Raw genomic sequence first — 19062 nt, forward strand, 5'->3', positions numbered from 1 at the left:
AACCCAGCCTCAGCATCTCCATCTTCTTCCAATAACACAACCTGCAGAAACCTATCCTCAGCCAGCATCTCCACTCACCTTACAATAATACAACCTGCAGAAACCCATCCTCAGCATCTTCACTCACCTCCCAATAACACAACCTGCAGAAACCCATCCTCAGCATCTTCACTCACCTCCCAATAACACAACCTGCAGAAACCCATCCTCAGCATTTCCACTCACCTTCCAATAATACAACCTGCAGAAACCCATCCTCAGCATCTTCACTCACCTTCCAATAACACAACCTGCAGAAACCCATCATCAGCATTTCCACTCACCTCCCAATAACACAACCTGAAGAAACCCATCCTCAGCATCTTCACTCACCTCCCAATAACACAACCTGCAGAACCCCATCCTCATTATCTCCACCTGCAGAAGCCCATCCTCAGCATCTCCACTCACCTCCCAATAACACAACCTGCAGTAACCCATCCTCAGCAACTCCACTCACCTTCCAATAACACAACCTGCAGAAACCCATTCTCAGCATTTTCACTCACCTCCCAATAACACAACCTGCAGAAACCAATTCTCAGCATTTCCACTCATCTTCCAATAACACAACCTGCAGAAACCCATCCTCAGCACCTCCACTCACCCCCCAATAACACAAACTGAAGAAACCCATCCTTAGCATCTCCACTCACCTTCCAGTAACACAACCTGTAGAATTCCATCCTCAGCATCTCCACTCACCGTCCAATAACACAACATGCAGAAACACATTCTCAGCATCTTCACTAACCTTCCAATAACACAACCTGCAGAAACCCATCCTCAGCATCTCCAATCACCGCCCAATAACACAACCTGCAGAAATCCATCCTCAGCATCTCCACTCAACTCCCAATAACACAACCTGCAGAAACCCATCCTCAGCATCTCCACTCACCTCACAATAACACAACCTGCAGAAACCCATCCTCAGCATCTTCACTCGCCTTCCAATAACACAACCTGCAGAAACCCATCCTCAGCATCTTCACTCACCTCCCAATAACACAACCTGCAGAAACCCATCCTCAGCATCTTCACTCACCTTCCAATAACACAACCTGCAGAAACCCATCCTCAGCATCTTCACTAACCTTGCAATAACACAATTTGCAGAAACCCATCCTCAGCACCTCCACTCACCCCCCAATAACACAAACTGAAGAAACCCATCCTTAGCATCTCCACTCACCTTCCAGTAACACAACCTGTAGAATTCCATCCTCAGCATCTCCACTCACCGTCCAATAACACAACCTGCAGAACCCCATCCTCAGCATCTTCACTCACCTTCCAATAACATAACCTGCAGAAACCCATCCTCAGCATCTTCACTCACCTTCCAATAACACAACCTGCAGAAACCCATCCTCATTATCTCCACCAGCAGAAGCCCATCCTCAGCATCTCCACTCACCTCCTAATAACACAACCTGCAGAAACCCATCCTCAGCATCTCCACTCACCTCCCAATAACACAACCTGCAGAAACCCATCCTCAGCATCTCCACTCACCTCCCAATATCTCAACCTGCAGAAACCCATCCTCAACATCTTCACTCACCTCCCAATAACACAACCTGCAGAAACCCATCCTCAGCATCTCCATCTTCTTCCAATAACACAACCTGCAGAAACCCATCCTCAGCATCTCCACTCACCTTACAATAACACAACCTGCAGAAACCCATCCTCCGCATCTCCACTCACCCCCCAATAACACAACCTGTAGAAACCCAGCCTCAGCATCTCCATCTTCTTCCAATAATACAACCTGCAGAACCCCATCCTCAGCATCTTCACTCACCTCCCAATAACACAACCTGCAGAAACCCATCCTCCGCATCTCCACTCACCCCCCAATAACACAACCTGCAGAAACCCAGCCTCAGCATCTCCATCTTCTTCCAATAACACAACCTGCAGAAACCTATCCTCAGCCAGCATCTCCACTCACCTTACAATAATACAACCTGCAGAAACCCATCCTCAGCATCTTCACTCACCTCCCAATAACACAACCTGCAGAAACCCATCCTCAGCATCTTCACTCACCTCCCAATAACACAACCTGCAGAAACCCATCCTCAGCATTTCCACTCACCTTCCAATAATACAACCTGCAGAAACCCATCCTCAGCATCTTCACTCACCTTCCAATAACACAACCTGCAGAAACCCATCATCAGCATTTCCACTCACCTCCCAATAACACAACCTGAAGAAACCCATTCTCAGCATCTTCACTCACCTCCCAATAACACAACCTGCAGAACCCCATCCTCATTATCTCCACCTGCAGAAGCCCATCCTCAGCATCTCCACTCACCTCCCAATAACACAACCTGCAGTAACCCATCCTCAGCAACTCCACTCACCTTCCAATAACACAACCTGCAGAAACCCATTCTCAGCATTTTCACTCACCTCCCAATAACACAACCTGCAGAAACCAATTCTCAGCATTTCCACTCATCTTCCAATAACACAACCTGCAGAAACCCATCCTCAGCATCTCCACTCACCTTCCAATAACACAACCTGCAGAAACCCATGCTCAGCATCTTCACTAACCTTGCAATAACACAATTTGCAGAAACCCATCCTCAGCACCTCCACTCACCCCCCAATAACACAAACTGAAGAAACCCATCCTTAGCATCTCCACTCACCTTCCAGTAACACAACCTGTAGAATTCCATCCTCAGCATCTCCACTCACCGTCCAATAACACAACATGCAGAAACACATTCTCAGCATCTTCACTAACCTTCCAATAACACAACCTGCAGAAACCCATCCTCAGCATCTCCAATCACCGCCCAATAACACAACCTGCAGAAATCCATCCTCAGCATCTCCACTCAACTCCCAATAACACAACCTGCAGAAACCCATCCTCAGCATCTCCACTCACCTCACAATAACACAACCTGCAGAAACCCATCCTCAGCATCTTCACTCGCCTTCCAATAACACAACCTGCAGAAACCCATCCTCAGCATCTTCACTCACCTCCCAATAACACAACCTGCAGAAACTCATCCTCAGCATCTTCACTCACCTTCCAATAACACAACCTGCAGAAACCCATCCTCATTATCTCCACCAGCAGAAGCCCATCCTCAGCATCTCCACTCACCTCCTAATAACACAACCTGCAGAAACCCATCCTCAGCATCTCCACTCACCTCCCAATAACACAACCTGCAGAAACCCATCCTCAGCATCTCCACTCACCTCCCAATATCTCAACCTGCAGAAACCCATCCTCAACATCTTCACTCACCTCCCAATAACACAACCTGCAGAAACCCATCCTCAGCATCTCCATCTTCTTCCAATAACACAACCTGCAGAAACCCATCCTCAGCATCTCCACTCACCTTACAATAACACAACCTGCAGAAACCCATCCTCCGCATCTCCACTCACCCCCCAATAACACAACCTGTAGAAACCCAGCCTCAGCATCTCCATCTTCTTCCAATAATACAACCTGCAGAACCCCATCCTCAGCATCTTCACTCACCTCCCAATAACACAACCTGCAGAAACCCATCCTCCGCATCTCCACTCACCCCCCAATAACACAACCTGCAGAAACCCAGCCTCAGCATCTCCATCTTCTTCCAATAACACAACCTGCAGAAACCTATCCTCAGCCAGCATCTCCACTCACCTTACAATAATACAACCTGCAGAAACCCATCCTCAGCATCTTCACTCACCTCCCAATAACACAACCTGCAGAAACCCATCCTCAGCATCTTCACTCACCTCCCAATAACACAACCTGCAGAAACCCATCCTCAGCATTTCCACTCACCTTCCAATAATACAACCTGCAGAAACCCATCCTCAGCATCTTCACTCACCTTCCAATAACACAACCTGCAGAAACCCATCATCAGCATTTCCACTCACCTCCCAATAACACAACCTGAAGAAACCCATCCTCAGCATCTTCACTCACCTCCCAATAACACAACCTGCAGAACCCCATCCTCATTATCTCCACCTGCAGAAGCCCATCCTCAGCATCTCCACTCACCTCCCAATAACACAACCTGCAGTAACCCATCCTCAGCAACTCCACTCACCTTCCAATAACACAACCTGCAGAAACCCATTCTCAGCATTTTCACTCACCTCCCAATAACACAACCTGCAGAAACCAATTCTCAGCATTTCCACTCATCTTCCAATAACACAACCTGCAGAAACCCATCCTCAGCACCTCCACTCACCCCCCAATAACACAAACTGAAGAAACCCATCCTTAGCATCTCCACTCACCTTCCAGTAACACAACCTGTAGAATTCCATCCTCAGCATCTCCACTCACCGTCCAATAACACAACATGCAGAAACACATTCTCAGCATCTTCACTAACCTTCCAATAACACAACCTGCAGAAACCCATCCTCAGCATCTCCAATCACCGCCCAATAACACAACCTGCAGAAATCCATCCTCAGCATCTCCACTCAACTCCCAATAACACAACCTGCAGAAACCCATCCTCAGCATCTCCACTCACCTCACAATAACACAACCTGCAGAAACCCATCCTCAGCATCTTCACTCGCCTTCCAATAACACAACCTGCAGAAACCCATCCTCAGCATCTTCACTCACCTCCCAATAACACAACCTGCAGAAACCAATCCTCAGCATTTCCACTCACCTCCCAATAACACAACCTGCAGAAACCCATCCTCAGCATCTCCACTCACCTTCCAATAAAACAAACTGCAGAAACCCATCCTCAGCATCTCCACTCACCTCCCAATAACACAACCTGCAGAAACCCAGCCTCAGCATCTCCACTCACCTTCCAATAACACAACCTGCAGAAACCCATCCTCAGCATCTTCACTCACCTCCCAATAACACAACCTGCAGAAACCCATCCTCAGCATCTCCACTCACCTTCCAATAACACAACCTACAGAAACCCATCCTCAGCATCTCCACTCACCTCCCAATAACACAACCTGCTGAACCCATCCTCAGCATCTCCACTCACCTTCCAATAACACAAACTGTAGAAACCCATCCTCAGCATCTCCACTCACCGTCCAATAGCACAACCTGCAGAAACCCATCCTCAGCATTTTCACTCACCTTCCAATAACACAACCTGTAGAAACCCATCCTCAGCATCTTCACTAACCTTCCAATAACACAACCTGTAGAAACTCATCCTCAGCATCTTCACTCACCTCCCAATAACACAACCTGCAGAAACCCATCCTCAGCATCTTCATTCACCTCCCAATAACACAACCTGCAGAAACCTATCCTCAGCATCTTCACTACCCTTCCAAAAACACAACCTGCAGAAACCCATCCTCAGCATCTCCACTCAACTCCCAATAGCAGAACCTGCAGAAACACATCCTCAGCATCTTCACTAACCTTCCAATAACACAATCTGCTGAAAACCATCCTCAGCATCTTCCCCAACCTTCCAACAACACAACCTGCAGAAACACATCCTCAGCATCTTCACTCACCTTCCAATAACACAACCTGCAGAAACCCATCCTCAGCATCTCAACTCACCCCCCAATAACACAATCTGCAGAAACCCATCCTCAGCATCTCCACTCACCTTCCAATAACACAACCTGCAGAAACCAATCCTAAGCATCTCCACTCACCCCCCAATAACACAACCTGAAGAAACCCATCCATAGCATCTGCTCTCACCTTCCAATAACATAACCTGTAGAAACCCATCCTCAGCATCTACACTCACCGTCCAATAGCACAACCTGCAGAAACCCATCCTCAGCATTTTCACTCACCTTCCAATAACACAACCTGTAGAAACCCATCCTCAGCATCTTCACTAACCTTCCAATAACACAACCTGTAGAAACCCATCCTCAGCATCTTCACTCACCTCCCAATAACACAACCTGCAGAAACCCATCCTCAGCATCATCACTCACCTCCCAATAACACAACCTGCAGAAACCCATACTCAGCATCGTCACTACCCTTCCAATAACACAACCTGCAGAAACCCATCCTCAGCATCTCCACTCAACTCCCAATAGCAGAACCTGCAGAAACACATCCTCAGCATCTTCACTAACCTTCCAATAACACAACCTGCAGAAACCCATCCTCAGCATCTTCACTACCCTTCCAATAACACAACCTGCAGAAACCCATCCTCAGCATCTCCACTCAACTCCCAATAGCAGAACCTGCAGAAACCCATCCTCAGCATCTTCACTCACCTTCCAATAACACAACCTGCAGAAACCCATCCTCAGCATCTCCACTCACCTCCCAATAACACAATCTGCATAAACTCATCCTCAGCATCTCCACTCACCTCCCAATAACACAACCTGCAGAACCCCATTCTCAGCATCTTCCCTAACCTTCCAATAACACAACCTGCAGAAACGCATCCTCAGCATCTCCACTCACCTCCCAATAACACAATCTGCATAAACCCATCCTCAGCATCTCCACTCACCTCCCAATAACACAACCTGCAGAACCCCATCCTCAGCATCTTCCCTAACCTTCCAATAACACAACCTGCAGAAACGCATCCTCAGCATCTTCACTCACCTCCCAATAACACAACCTGCAGAAACCCATCCTCAGCATCTCCACTCACCTCCCAATAACACAAACTGCAGAAACCCATCCTCAGCATCTTCACTCACCTCCCAATAACACAACCTGCATAAACCCATCCTCAGCATCTCCACTCACCTTCCAATAACACAACCTGCAGAAACCCATGCTCAGCATCTTCACTAACCTTGCAATAACACAATTTGCAGAAACCCATCCTCAGCACCTCCACTCACCCCCAATAACACAAACTGAAGAAACCCATCCTTAGCATCTCCACTCACCTTCCAGTAACACAACCTGTAGAATTCCATCCTCAGCATCTCCACTCACCGTCCAATAACACAACCTGCAGAAACACATTCTCAGCATCTTCACTAACCTTTCAATAACACAACCTGCAGAAACCCATCCTCAGCATCTCCAATCACCTCCCAATAACACAACCTGCAAAAATCCATCCTCAGCATCTCCACTCATCTCCCAATAACACAACCTGCAGAAACCCATCCTCAGCATCTCCACTCACCTCACAATAACACAACCTGCAGAAACCCATCCTCCGCATCTTCACTCACCTTCCAATAACACAACCTGCAGAAACCCATCCTCAGCATCTTCACTCACCTCCCAATAACACAACCTGCAGAAACCCATCCTCAGCATCGTCACTCACCTTCCAATAACACAACCTGCAGAAACCCATCCTCAGCATCTTCACTAACCTTGCAATAACACAATTTGCAGAAACCCATCCTCAGCACCTCCACTCACCCCCCAATAACACAAACTGAAGAAACCCATCCTTAGCATCTCCACTCACCTTCCAGTAACACAACCTGTAGAATTCCATCCTCAGCATCTCCACTCACCGTCCAATAACACAACCTGCTGAAACCCATCCTCAGCGTCTTCACTCACCTCCCAATAACACAACCTGCAGAAACCGATCCTCAGCATTTCCACTCACCTCCCAATAACACAACCTGCAGAAACCCATCTTCAGCATCTCCACTCACCTTCCAATAAAACAAACTGCAGAAACCCATCCTCAGCATCTCCACTCACCTCCCAATAACACAACCTGCAGAAACCCATCCTCAGCATCTCCACTCACCTCCCAATAACACAACCTGCAGAAACCCATCCTCAGCATCTCCACTCACCTTCCAATAACACAACCTGCAGAAACCCATCCTCAGCATCTCCACCCACCTCCCAGGAACACAACCTGCAGAAACCCATCCTCAGCATCGTCACTCACCTCCCAATAACACAATCTGCAGAAACCCATCCTCAGCATCTCCACTCACCCCCCAATAACACAACCTGAAGAAACCCATCCATAGCATCTGCTCTCACCTTCCAATAACACAACCTGCAGAAACCCATCCTCAGCATTTTCACTCACCTTCCAATAACACAACCTGTAGAAACCCATCCTCAGCATCTTCACTCACCTCCCAATAACACAACCTGCAGAAACCCATCCTCAGCATCTTCACTCACCTCCCAATAACACAACCTGCAGAAACCTATCCTCAGCATCTTCACTACCCTTCCAATAACACAACCTGCAGAAACCCATCCTCGGCATCTCCACTCAACTCCCAATAGCAGAACCTGCAGAAACACATCCTCAGCATCTTCACTAACCTTCCAATAACACAATCTGCTGAAAACCATCCTCAGCATCTTCCCCAACCTTCCAACAACACAACCTGCAGAAACCCATCCTCAGCATCTCCACTCACCTCCCAATAACACAACCTGCAGAAACCCATCCTCAGCATCTTCCCTAACCTTCCAATAACACAACCTGCAGAAATGCATCCTCAGCATCTCCACTCACCTCCCAGTAACACAATCTGCATAAACCCATCCTCAGCATCTCCACTCGCCTCCCAATAACACAACCTGCAGAACCCCATCCTCAGCATCTTCCCTAACCTTCCAATAACACAACCTGCAGAAACGCATCCTCAGCATCTTCACTCACCTCCCAATAACACAACCTGCAGAAACCCATCCTCAGCATCTCCACTCACCTCCCAATAACACAAACTGCAGAAACCCATCCTCAGCATCTTCACTCACCTCCCAATAACACAACCTGCAGAAACCCATCCTCAGCATCTTCACTCACCTCCCAATAACACAACCTGCAGAAACCTATCCTCAGCATCTTCACTACCCTTCCAATAACACAACCTGCAGAAACCCATCCTCAGCATCTCCACTCAACTCCCAATAGCAGAACCTGCAGAAACACATCCTCAGCATCTTCACTAACCTTCCAATAACACAATCTGCTGAAAACCATCCTCAGCATCTTCCCCAACCTTCCAACAACACAACCTGCAGAAACCCATCCTCAGCATCTCCACTCACCTCCCAATAACACAACCTGCAGAAACCCATCCTCAGCATCTTCCCTAACCTTCCAATAACACAACCTGCAGAAACGCATCCTCAGCATCTCCACTCACCTCCCAATAACACAATCTGCATAAACCCATCCTCAGCATCTCCACTCGCCTCCCAATAACACAACCTGCAGAACCCCATCCTCAGCATCTTCCCTAACCTTCCAATAACACAACCTGCAGAAACGCATCCTCAGCATCTTCACTCACCTCCCAATAACACAACCTGCAGAAACCCATCCTCAGCATCTCCACTCACCTCCCAATAACACAAACTGCAGAAACCCATCCTCAGCATCTTCACTCACCTCCCAATAACACAACCTGCATAAACCCATCCTCAGCATCTCCACTCACCTTCCAATAACACAACCTGCAGAACCCCATCCTCAGCATCTCCACTAACCTTCCAATAACACAACCTGCAGAAACCCATTGTCAGCATCTTCACTATCCTTCCAATAACACAACCTGCAGAACCCCATCCTCAGCATCTCCACTCACCTCCCAATAACACAACCTGCAGAAACCCATTCTCAGCCTCTTCACTCACCTCCCAATAACAGAATTGCAAAAGTAATGAAAAATAACTCATTTCCACATTCATTGAAAATGGACATGGGCTTGGTCTAATTTGATTGAGTGAGACTGTGGAGAATTTCAATCACTGAATGAGAATTCAGATAGTGGGATGCTGCCAGACTGGGAACCAATCTACAGCAGTGAGCACAGGGATGATAGGTGACTGGGATTGGGTGAGGGTTAGGACCCAGACTGGGAACCAATCTACATCAGTTAGCACAGGGATGATAGGGGACTGGGATTGGGTGAGGGTTAGGACCCAGACTGGGAACCAATCTACAGCAGTGAGCACAGGGATGATAGGGGACTGGGATTGGGTGAGGGTTAGGATATGGCAGCAGAGTTGGAGATACGCTGCGCTTCATGAAGATTTGTATCAGAAATTGTGTGACAGAATGTCATTGGATTAGTCGAGTGTGGATTTAACAAAGACACAGATGATGATTTATTCTGCAGCTGAGATGAAGCAGAGGTGGCGATGGCAAGTGAGCAGGAATGGGAATGGCGAGAGTGTCTGGCTATAATAACTTTACTGTCAAAGGGAGAGCAGGGATTGTGAACAGCCTCCGATATTAACCAGAGAGCGAGTGGAGCCACTGGATAGGGAATGAGCTCAGTGACTGGAATCGATGTTGATATTTATAGCTAAAGGCACAGAGCTTCAAGGTAAGGAAGTGTTATTCCCACTATTCCAGATGTTGCTCAGACGGCACCTGGAGTATTGCACAGTTCTGGCCCCTGATTTGAGGAAAGATGTAGGGGCTTTAGAGGCAGTTCAGAGGAGGTTGACGAGACTGACCGCAGAGATGAGGGCTTTGTCTTATCAAGAGAGTTGTTAAGAAGGAGTAGAGATCTAATTGTGGTTTATAAGATTATAAAAGGTGTGGGTGAAGTGGAAGTAGAGCGGATGCTTCCTCTTGTGGGGCGTTCTGGAACGAGAGGTCAGAATCTCAGGATAACAGGCAGCAAATGTGAATCAGAGCTGAGGAGAAACTACTTCTCCCAATGGGATGTGAACCTGTGGAATTCGCTATCCAGAGTGCGGGGCATGCTGGGACAGTGAGTACATTTAAGGAGCAGTTATATAGATTTTGAATTGGGAATGGGTTGAGAATCTTGGACAATGGGCAGGGCGGCGGCGTTAAGCCGAGGATGAGATCAGCCAAGACCGAATGACGGAGCAGACGCGAGGGGCCAAATAGCCTCATTCTGCTCCTGGACCTGAAAACTTACAAACTTCTGAACTGCAGAACGTGGATTCAATCTTTCCAAGATGCTAATGACCAGAGCAATAATACACTTAAAGTGGTTTATACAATAAATAACTGGACAGGGAGACTTACCAGGGACACCGACAACAGCCAGGAGGGGATAGTACCCCGCTTGAATTATCAGCAGTGCGCCGCCGATCCGGTCTGGTAAAGACGGCGAAGACATCACGTAAATACCCCAGGATAAACTCCTGTCCATTGCTGTAACGTTCCTGTGGGCAGTTCCCAGATTCTGATCCATTGCTGTAACGTTCCTGTGGGCAGTTCCCAGATTCTGATCCATTGCTGTAACGTTCCTGTGGGCAGTTCCCAGATTCTGATCCATTGCTGTAACGTTCCCGTGGATAGTTCCCAGATTCTGATCCATTGCTGTAACGTTCCTGTGGATAGTTCCCAGATTCTGATCCATTGCTGTAACGTTCCTGTGGATAGTTCCCAGATTCTGATCCATTGCTGTAACGTTCCTGTGGGTAGTTCCCAGATTCTGATCCATTGCTGTAACGTTCCTGTGGGTAGTTCCCAGATTCTGATCCATTGCTGTAACGTTCATGTGGGTAGTTCCCAGATTCTGATCCATTGCTGTAACGTTCCTGTGGGTAGTTCCCAGATTCTGATCCATTGCTGTAACGTTCCTGTGGATAGTTCCCAGATTCTGATCCATTGCTGTAACGTTCCTGTGGGTAGTTCCCAGATTCTGCTCCCTCCTCTCGGTCTCTCTGGGGCCGCTGATCTCTGGCAGTGTTGGAATTGACGCTCCCGCTGACAGTTTGGGATAACACAATGAAAGGAATCGCTTATTAATAGCAGAGACAAACCCTCCAGTGACACGGTTAGATCCACAGAGACTGACATTAATCACAGTCACTAAACAAACAGGCTCAGTTAGCCCCTTTCAATCAAACACTTTTTCTATCACAATGAAATAGAAGATTAGCCGGGTCTGGATCGGTTGTGTGACAGTGACTGAGGGATGGAGTGTGGAAATAGTGGACACACTGACCCTGATACTCAATCCTCATTGATATCTGAGTGGTTCCAAGGGACTGGGGCATTTTCACTGTCCCATCCTGTTTATAAAAGGAGAGAGAGGGATTAAACCCTGGAGTGACAGAGCAGTCAGTATAATGTTAGTCACCAGGACATTTCTAGGGATCAGAGTGGGCAACAGGAATATTGCTCCTTCGCGAGGAAATGGTGTTATGTGACCAGAAAAACGGCGATATTCGTGGGAAATCATATCGCATGTTGTTATTGCAGTTATATTTCAAAATAACTGGAGGATTAATGAGGGAACTGATATGAATTTATGTACTGGGACATATTGTGATCAAATGTCATTTATTAGAGATGTTCTCGAGACCCAAAGCCGTGGATTAAAGGGTCTGTGACAGTGAGAATGTGATAATGGCTAAGAAACAGAAAGCAGAGAGAAGCGGTGAATGATAGTTATTCAGACAGGAGGGGAGGAGACACTGATGTTCACTCGGGGCCCACATGAGGACAATTGCTCTTCAAGATACACTTCACTGCGATAGGCTTCAATGGAAAGAATTTCAACATTCACAAATGACAGACACTCAGCAATGACACAGTGAGCAGGGTAGCAGCAAACTTCAGCAGCATGTTCCCAGATCTGTGAAAGGGAGGGTCACGGGGAAAGTAAATTTAAATCACTGTCGTGTGGGTGATGCATTAGGGAGGAGGGCAGAGGACAGGAAATATAAACTAAACGGGACAAGTTTAAAAAGTGTACAGGAAGGGAGCGGGGACATGTCCACACTTTGCACTGGAAGGTCATGGTGATAAGATTGGAAAATCCTCAGAAGATATTTAACTTGATCAATAGAGGCGGAGACTCCGAAAAGAAGGATGTTAGGATCATAGAGTCATCGAGGTCCAGAGCACAGAAACGTCATTCGGCCCATCTGGACTGGGCAGGTCAAAAACAACCACCTGAGTATTTGAATCCCACTTTCTAATAATTTGCCAATAGCCTATAGAGTTATAACCAGGTTTATAGATAGGACCATAGCTGAGGAATTGCTTCTTGTTCTGCCGCTAAATATACAAAAGGATGTGAGGATCTTGGAGACAAAACAAAGGATATTTAATGGAGTGTTGTCAGGGATGGAGGATTTCAGTTGAATGGTGGGATTAGTGAACTGGAATTGTAATCTGTAGATCAGTTTAAGGTAAAGAGCAATTTCACAGAGGACTCCAAATTAGGAAGGGGTTTAGAGAGAGTGAGAAGAAAGGGTTCCACTGGAGTGTGTGCGTGGGCTGGCCGGGAGTGGCCTGGAGTGTGTGTGTGGGCTGGCCGGGAGTGGCCTGGAGTTTGTGTGTGGGCTGACCGGGAGTGGCCTGGAGTGTGTGTGGGCTGGCCGGGAGTGGCCTGGAGTGTGTGTGTGGGCTGGCCGGGAGTGGCCTGGAGTGTGTGTGGGCTGGCCGGGAGTGGCCTGGAGTGTGTGTGTGGGCTGGCCGGCAGTGGCCTGGAGTGTGTGTGTGGGCTGGCCGGGAGTGGCCTGCAGTGTGTGTGTGGGGGCTGGCAGGGAGTGGCCTGGCCTGGAGTGTGTGTGTGGGCTTGCCGGGAGTGACCTGGAGTGTGTGTGTGGGGGCTGGCAGGGAGTGGCCTGGCCTGGAGTGTGTGTGCGGGCTGGCCGGGAGTGGCCTGGAGTGTGTGTGGGCTGGCCGGGAGTGGCCTGGAGTGTGTGTGTGGGCTGGCCGGGAGTGGCCTGGAGTGTGTGTGTGGGCTGGCCGGGAGTGGCCTGGTCTGGAGTGTGTGTGTGGGCTGGCCGGGAGTGGCCTGGAGTGTGTGTGTGGGCTGGCCGGGAGTGGCTTGGAGTGTGTGTGTGGGCTGGCCGGGAGTGGCCTGGCCTGGAATGTGTGTGCGGGCTGGCCGGCAGAGGCCTGGAGTGTGTGTGTGGGCTGGCCGGCAGTGGCCTGGAGTGTGTGTGGGCTGGCCGGGAGTGGCCTGGAGTGTGTGTGTGGGCTGGCCGGGAGTGGCCTGGAGTGTGAGTGTGGACTGGCCGGGAGTGGCCTGGAGTGTGTGTGTGGGCTGGCCGGGAGTGGCCTGGCCTGGAGTGTGTGTGTGGGCTGGCCGGGAGTGGCCTGGAGTGTGTGTGTGGGCTGGGCGGGAGTGGCCTGGAGTGTGTGTGTGGGCTGGCCGGGAGTGGCCTGGAGTGTGTGTGTGGGCTGGCCGGGAGTGGCCTGGAGCGTGTGTGTGGGCTGGCCGGGAGTGGCCTGGCCTGGAGTGTGTGTGTGGGCTGGTTGGCAGTGGCCTGGAGTGTGTGTGGGCTGGCCGGGAGTGGCCTAGCCTGGAGAGTGTGTTTCGGCTGGCCGGGAGTGGCCTGGAGTGTGAGTGTGGACTGGCCGGGAGTGGCCTGGAGTGTGTGTGTGGGCTGGCCGGGAGTGGCCTGGAGTGTGTGTGTGGGCTGGCCGGGGGTGGCCTGGAGTGTGTGTGTGGGATGGCCGGGAGTGGCCTGAAGTGTGTGTGTGGGCTGGACGGGAGTGGTCTGAAGTGTGTGTGTGGGCTGGCAGGGAGTGGCCTGGAGTGTGTGTGTGGGCTGGCCGGGAGTGGCCTGGAGTGTGTGTGTGGGCTGGCCGGGAGTGGCCTGGAGTGTGTGTGTGGGCTGGCCGGGAGTGGCCTGGAGTGTGTGTGTGGGCTGGCCGGGAGTGGCCTGGAGTGTGTGTGTGGGCTGGCCGGGAGTGGCCTAGCCTGGAGTGTGTGTGTGGGCTGGCCGGGAGTGGCCTGGAGTGTGTGTGTGGGCTGGCCGGGAGTAGCCTGGAGTGTGTGTGTGGGCTGGCCGGGAGTGGCCTGGAGTGTGTGTGTGGGCTGGCCGGGAGTGGGCTGGAGTGTGTGTGTGGGCTGGCCGGGAGTGGCCTGGAGTGTGTGTGCGGGATGGCCGGGAGTGGCCTGGCCTGTAGTGTGTGTGTGGACTGGCCGGGAGTGGCCTGGAGAGTGAGTGTGGGCTGGCCGGGAGTGGGCTGGAGTGTGTGTGTGGGCTGGCCAGGAGCGGCCTGGAGTGTGTGTGTGGGCTGGCCGGGAGTGGCCTGGCCTGGAGTGTGTGTGTGGACTGGCCTGGAGTGGCCTGGAGAGTGAGTGTGGGCTGGCCGGGAGTGGCCTGGAGTGTGTGTGTGGGTGGCCGGGAGTGGCCTGGAGTGTGAGTGTGGTCTAGCCGGGAGTGGCCTGGAGTGTGTGGGGGCTGGCCGGGAGTGGCCTGGAGTGTGTGTGTGGGCTGGTCGGGAGTTGCCTGGAGTGTGTGTGTCGGCTGGCCGGGAGTGGCCTGGAGTGTGTGTGTGTGGTCTGGCCGGGAGTGGCCTGGAGTGTGTGTGAGGGCTGGACGGGAGTGGCCTGGAGTGTGTGTGTGGGCTGGCCGGGTGTGGCCTGGAGTGTGTGTGTGGGATGGCCGGGAGTTTCCTGGGCTGGAGTGTGTGTGTGGACTGGCAGGGAGTGGCCTGGAGTGTGTGTGTGGGCTGGCCGGGAGTGGCCTGGAGTGTGTGTGTGGGCTGGCCGGGAGTGGCCAGGAGTGTGCGTGTGGGCTGGCCGGGAGTGGCCTGGAGTGTGTGTGTGGACTGGCAGGGAGTGGCCTGGAGTGTGTGTGTGGGCTGGCCTGGAGTGGCCTGGAGTGTGTGTGTGGGCTGGTCGGGAGTGGCCTGGAGTGTGTGTGTTGGATGGCCGGGAGTGGCCTGGAGTGTGTGTGTGGGCTGGTCGGGAGTGGCCTGGAGTGTGTGTGTTGGATGGCCGGGAGTGGCCTGGAGTGTGTGTGTGGGCTGGTCGGGAGTGGCCTGGAGTGTGTGTGTGGGCTGGACGGGAGTGGCCTGGAGTGTGTGTGTGGGCTGGCCGGGAGTGGCCGGGAGTGTGTGTGTGGGCTGGCCGGGAGTGGCCTGGAGTGTGTGTGGGTTGGCCGGGAGTGGCCTGGAGTGTGTGTGTGGACTGGCCTGGAGTGGCCTGGAGTGTGTGTGTGGGCTGGCCAGGAGTGGCCTGGAGTGTGTGTGTGGGCTGGCCGGGAGTGGCCTGGAGTGTGTGTGTGGACTGGTTGGCAGTGGCCTGGAGTGTGTGTGGGCTGGCCGGGAGTGGCCTGGCCTGGAGAGTGTGTTTCGGCTGGCCGGGAGTGGCCTGGAGTGTGAGTGTGGACTGGCCAGGAGTGGCCTGGAGTGTGTGTGTGGGCTGGCCGGGAGTGGCCTGGAGTGTGTGTGTGGGATGGCCGAGAGTGGCCTGAAGTGTGTGTGTGGGCTGGCCGGGAGTGGTCTGAAGTGTGTGTGTGGGCTGGCAGGGAGTGGCCTGGAGTGTGTGTGTGGGCTGGCCGGGAGTGGCCTGGAGTGTGTGTGTGTGCTGGCCGGGAGTGGCCTGGAGTGTGTGTGTGGGCTGGCCGGGAGTGGCCTGGCCTGGAGTGTGTGTGTGGGCTGGCCGGGAGTGGCCTGGAGTGTGTGTGTGGGCTGGCCGGGAGTGGCCTGGAGTGTGTGTGTGGGCTGGCCGGGAGTGGCCTGGAGTGTGTGTGTGTGCTGGCCGGGAGTGGGCTGGAGTGTGTGTGTGAGCTGGCCGGGAGTGGCCTGGAGTGTGTGTGCGGGATGGCCGGGAGTGGCCTGGCTTGGAGTGTGTGTGTGGACTGGCCGGGAGTGGCCTGGAGATTGAGTGTGGGCTGGCCGGGAGTGGGCTGGAGTGTGTGTGTGGGCTGGCCGGGAGTGGCCTGGAGTGTGTGTGTGGGCTGCCCGGGAGTGGCCTGGCCTGGAGTGTGTGTGTGGGCTGGCCGGGAGTGGCCTGGAGTGTGTGTGTGGTCTAGCCGGGAGTGGCCTGGAGTGTGAGTGTGGTCTAGCCGGGAGTGGCCTGGAGTTTGTGGGGGCTGGCCGGGAGTGGCCTGGAGTGTGTGTGTGGGCTGGTCGGGAGTTGCCTGGAGTGTGTGTGTCGGCTGGCCGGGAGTGGCCTGGAGTGTGTGTGTGTGGTCTGGCCGGGAGAGGCCTGGAGTGTTTGTGTGGGCTGGCCGGGAGTGGCCTGGAGTGTGTGTGAGGGCTGGACGGGAGTGGCCTGGAGTGTGTGTGTGGGCTGGCCGGGAGTGGCCTGGAGTGTGTGTGTGGGCTGGCCGGGAGTGGCCTGGAGTGTGTGTGTGGACTGGCCTGGAGTGGCCTGGAGTGTGTGTGTGGGCTGGCCAGGAGTGGCCTGGAGTGTGTGTGTGGGCTGGCCGAGAGTGTCCTGGAGTGTGTGTGTGGGATGGCCGGGAGTGGCCTGGAGTGTGTGTGTAGGCTGGTCGGGAGTGGCCTGGAGTGTTTCTGTGGACTGGCCGGGAGTGGCCTGGAGTGTGTGTGTGTGATGGCCGGGAGTGGCCTGGAGTGTGTGTGGGCTGGCGGGGAGTGGCCTGGCCTGGAGAGTGTGTTTCGGCTGGCCGGGAGTGGCCTGGAGTGTGAGTGTGGACTGGCCGGGACTGGCCTGGAGTGTGTGTGTGGGCTGGCCGGGAGTGGCCTGGAGTGTGTGTGTGGGCTGGCCGGGAGTGGCCTGGAGTGTGTGTGTGGGATGGCCGAGAGTGGCCTGAAGTGTGTGTGTGGGCTGGCCGGGAGTGGTCTGAAGTGTGTGTGTGGGCTGGCAGGGAGTGGCCTGGAGTGTGTGTGTGGGCTGGCCGGGAGTGGCCTGGAGTGTGTGTGTGTGCTGGCCGGGAGTGGCCTGGAGTGTGTGTGTGGGCTGGCCGGGAGTGGCCTGGAGTGTGTGTGTGGGCTGGCCGGGAGTGGACTGGAGTGTGTGTGTGGGCTGGCCGGGAGTGGCCTGGAGTGTGTGTGTGGGCTGGCCGGGAGTGGCCTGGAGTGTGTGTGTGGGATGGCCGGGAGTGGCCTGGAGTGTGTGTGTGGGCTGGTCGGGAGTGGCCTGGAGTGTGTGTGTTGGATGGCCGGGAGTGGCCTGGAGTGTGTGTGTGGGCTGGTCGGGAGTGGCCTGGAGTGTGTGTGTGGGCTGGCCGGGAGTGGCCTGGAGTGTGTGTGTGGGCTGGCCGGGAGTGGCCTGGAGAGTGTGTGTGGGCTGGCCGGGAGTGGCCTGGAGTGTATGTGTGGGCCGGCCGGGAGTGGCCTGGAGTGTGTGTGTGGGCTGGCCGGGAGTGGCCTGGCCGGGAGTGTGTGTGTGTGCTGACCGGGAGTGGCCTGGAGTGTGTGAGTGGGCTGGCCGGGAGTGGCCGGGAGTGTGTGTGTGTGCTGACCGGGAGTGGCCTGGAGTGTGTGAGTGACCTGGCCTGGAGTGTGTGTGTGGGCTGGCCGGGAGTGGCCGGGAGTGTGTGTGTGGGCTGGCCAGGAGTGGCCTGGAGTGTGTGTGTGGGCTGGCCGGGAGTGGCCGGGAGTGTGTGTGTGGGCTGGCCGGGAGTGGCCTGGAGTGTGTGTGGGTTGGCCGGGAGTGGCCTGGAGTGTGTGTATGGACTGGCCTGGAGTTGCCTGGAGTGTGTGTGTGGGCTGGCCGGGAGTGGCCTGGCCGGGAGTGTGTGTGTGTGCTGACCGGGAGTGGCCTGGAGTGTGTGAGTGGGCTGGCCGGGAGTGGCCTGGAGTGTGTGTGTGTGCTGACCGGGAGTGGCCTGGAGTGTGTGAGTGACCTGGCCTGGAGTGTGTGTGTGGGCTGGCCGGGAGTGGCCGGGAGTGTGTGTGTGGGCTGGCCAGGAGTGGCCTGGAGTGTGTGTGTGGGCTGGCCGGGAGTGGCCGGGAGTGTGTGTGTGGGCTGGCCGGGAGTGGCCTGGAGTGTGTGTGGGTTGGCCGGGAGTGGCCTGGAGTGTGTGTGTGGACTGGCCTGGAGTGGCCTGGAGTGTGTGTGTGGGCTGGCCAGGAGTGGCCTGGAGTGTGTGTGTGGGCTGGCCGGGAGTGGCCTGGAGTTTTTCTGTGGACTGGCCGGGAGTGGCCTGGAGTGTGTGTGTGGACTGGTTGGCAGTGGCCTGGAGTGTGTGTGTGGGCTGGCTGGGAGTGGCCTGGCCTGGAGAGTGTGTTTCGGCTGGCCGGGAGTGGCCTGGAGTGTGAGTGTGGACTGGCCAGGAGTGGCCTGGAGTGTGTGTGTGGGCTGGCCGGGAGTGGCCTGGAGTGTGTGTGTGGGATGGCCGAGAGTGGCCTGAAGTGTGTGTGTGGGCTGGCCGGGAGTGGTCTGAAGTGTGTGTGTGGGCTGGCAGGGAGTGGCCTG

The sequence above is a fragment of the Scyliorhinus torazame genome, chromosome 23, assembly GCF_047496885.1.
Source record: "Scyliorhinus torazame isolate Kashiwa2021f chromosome 23, sScyTor2.1, whole genome shotgun sequence".
In the NCBI taxonomy this organism is placed as follows: Eukaryota; Metazoa; Chordata; class Chondrichthyes; order Carcharhiniformes; family Scyliorhinidae; genus Scyliorhinus; species Scyliorhinus torazame.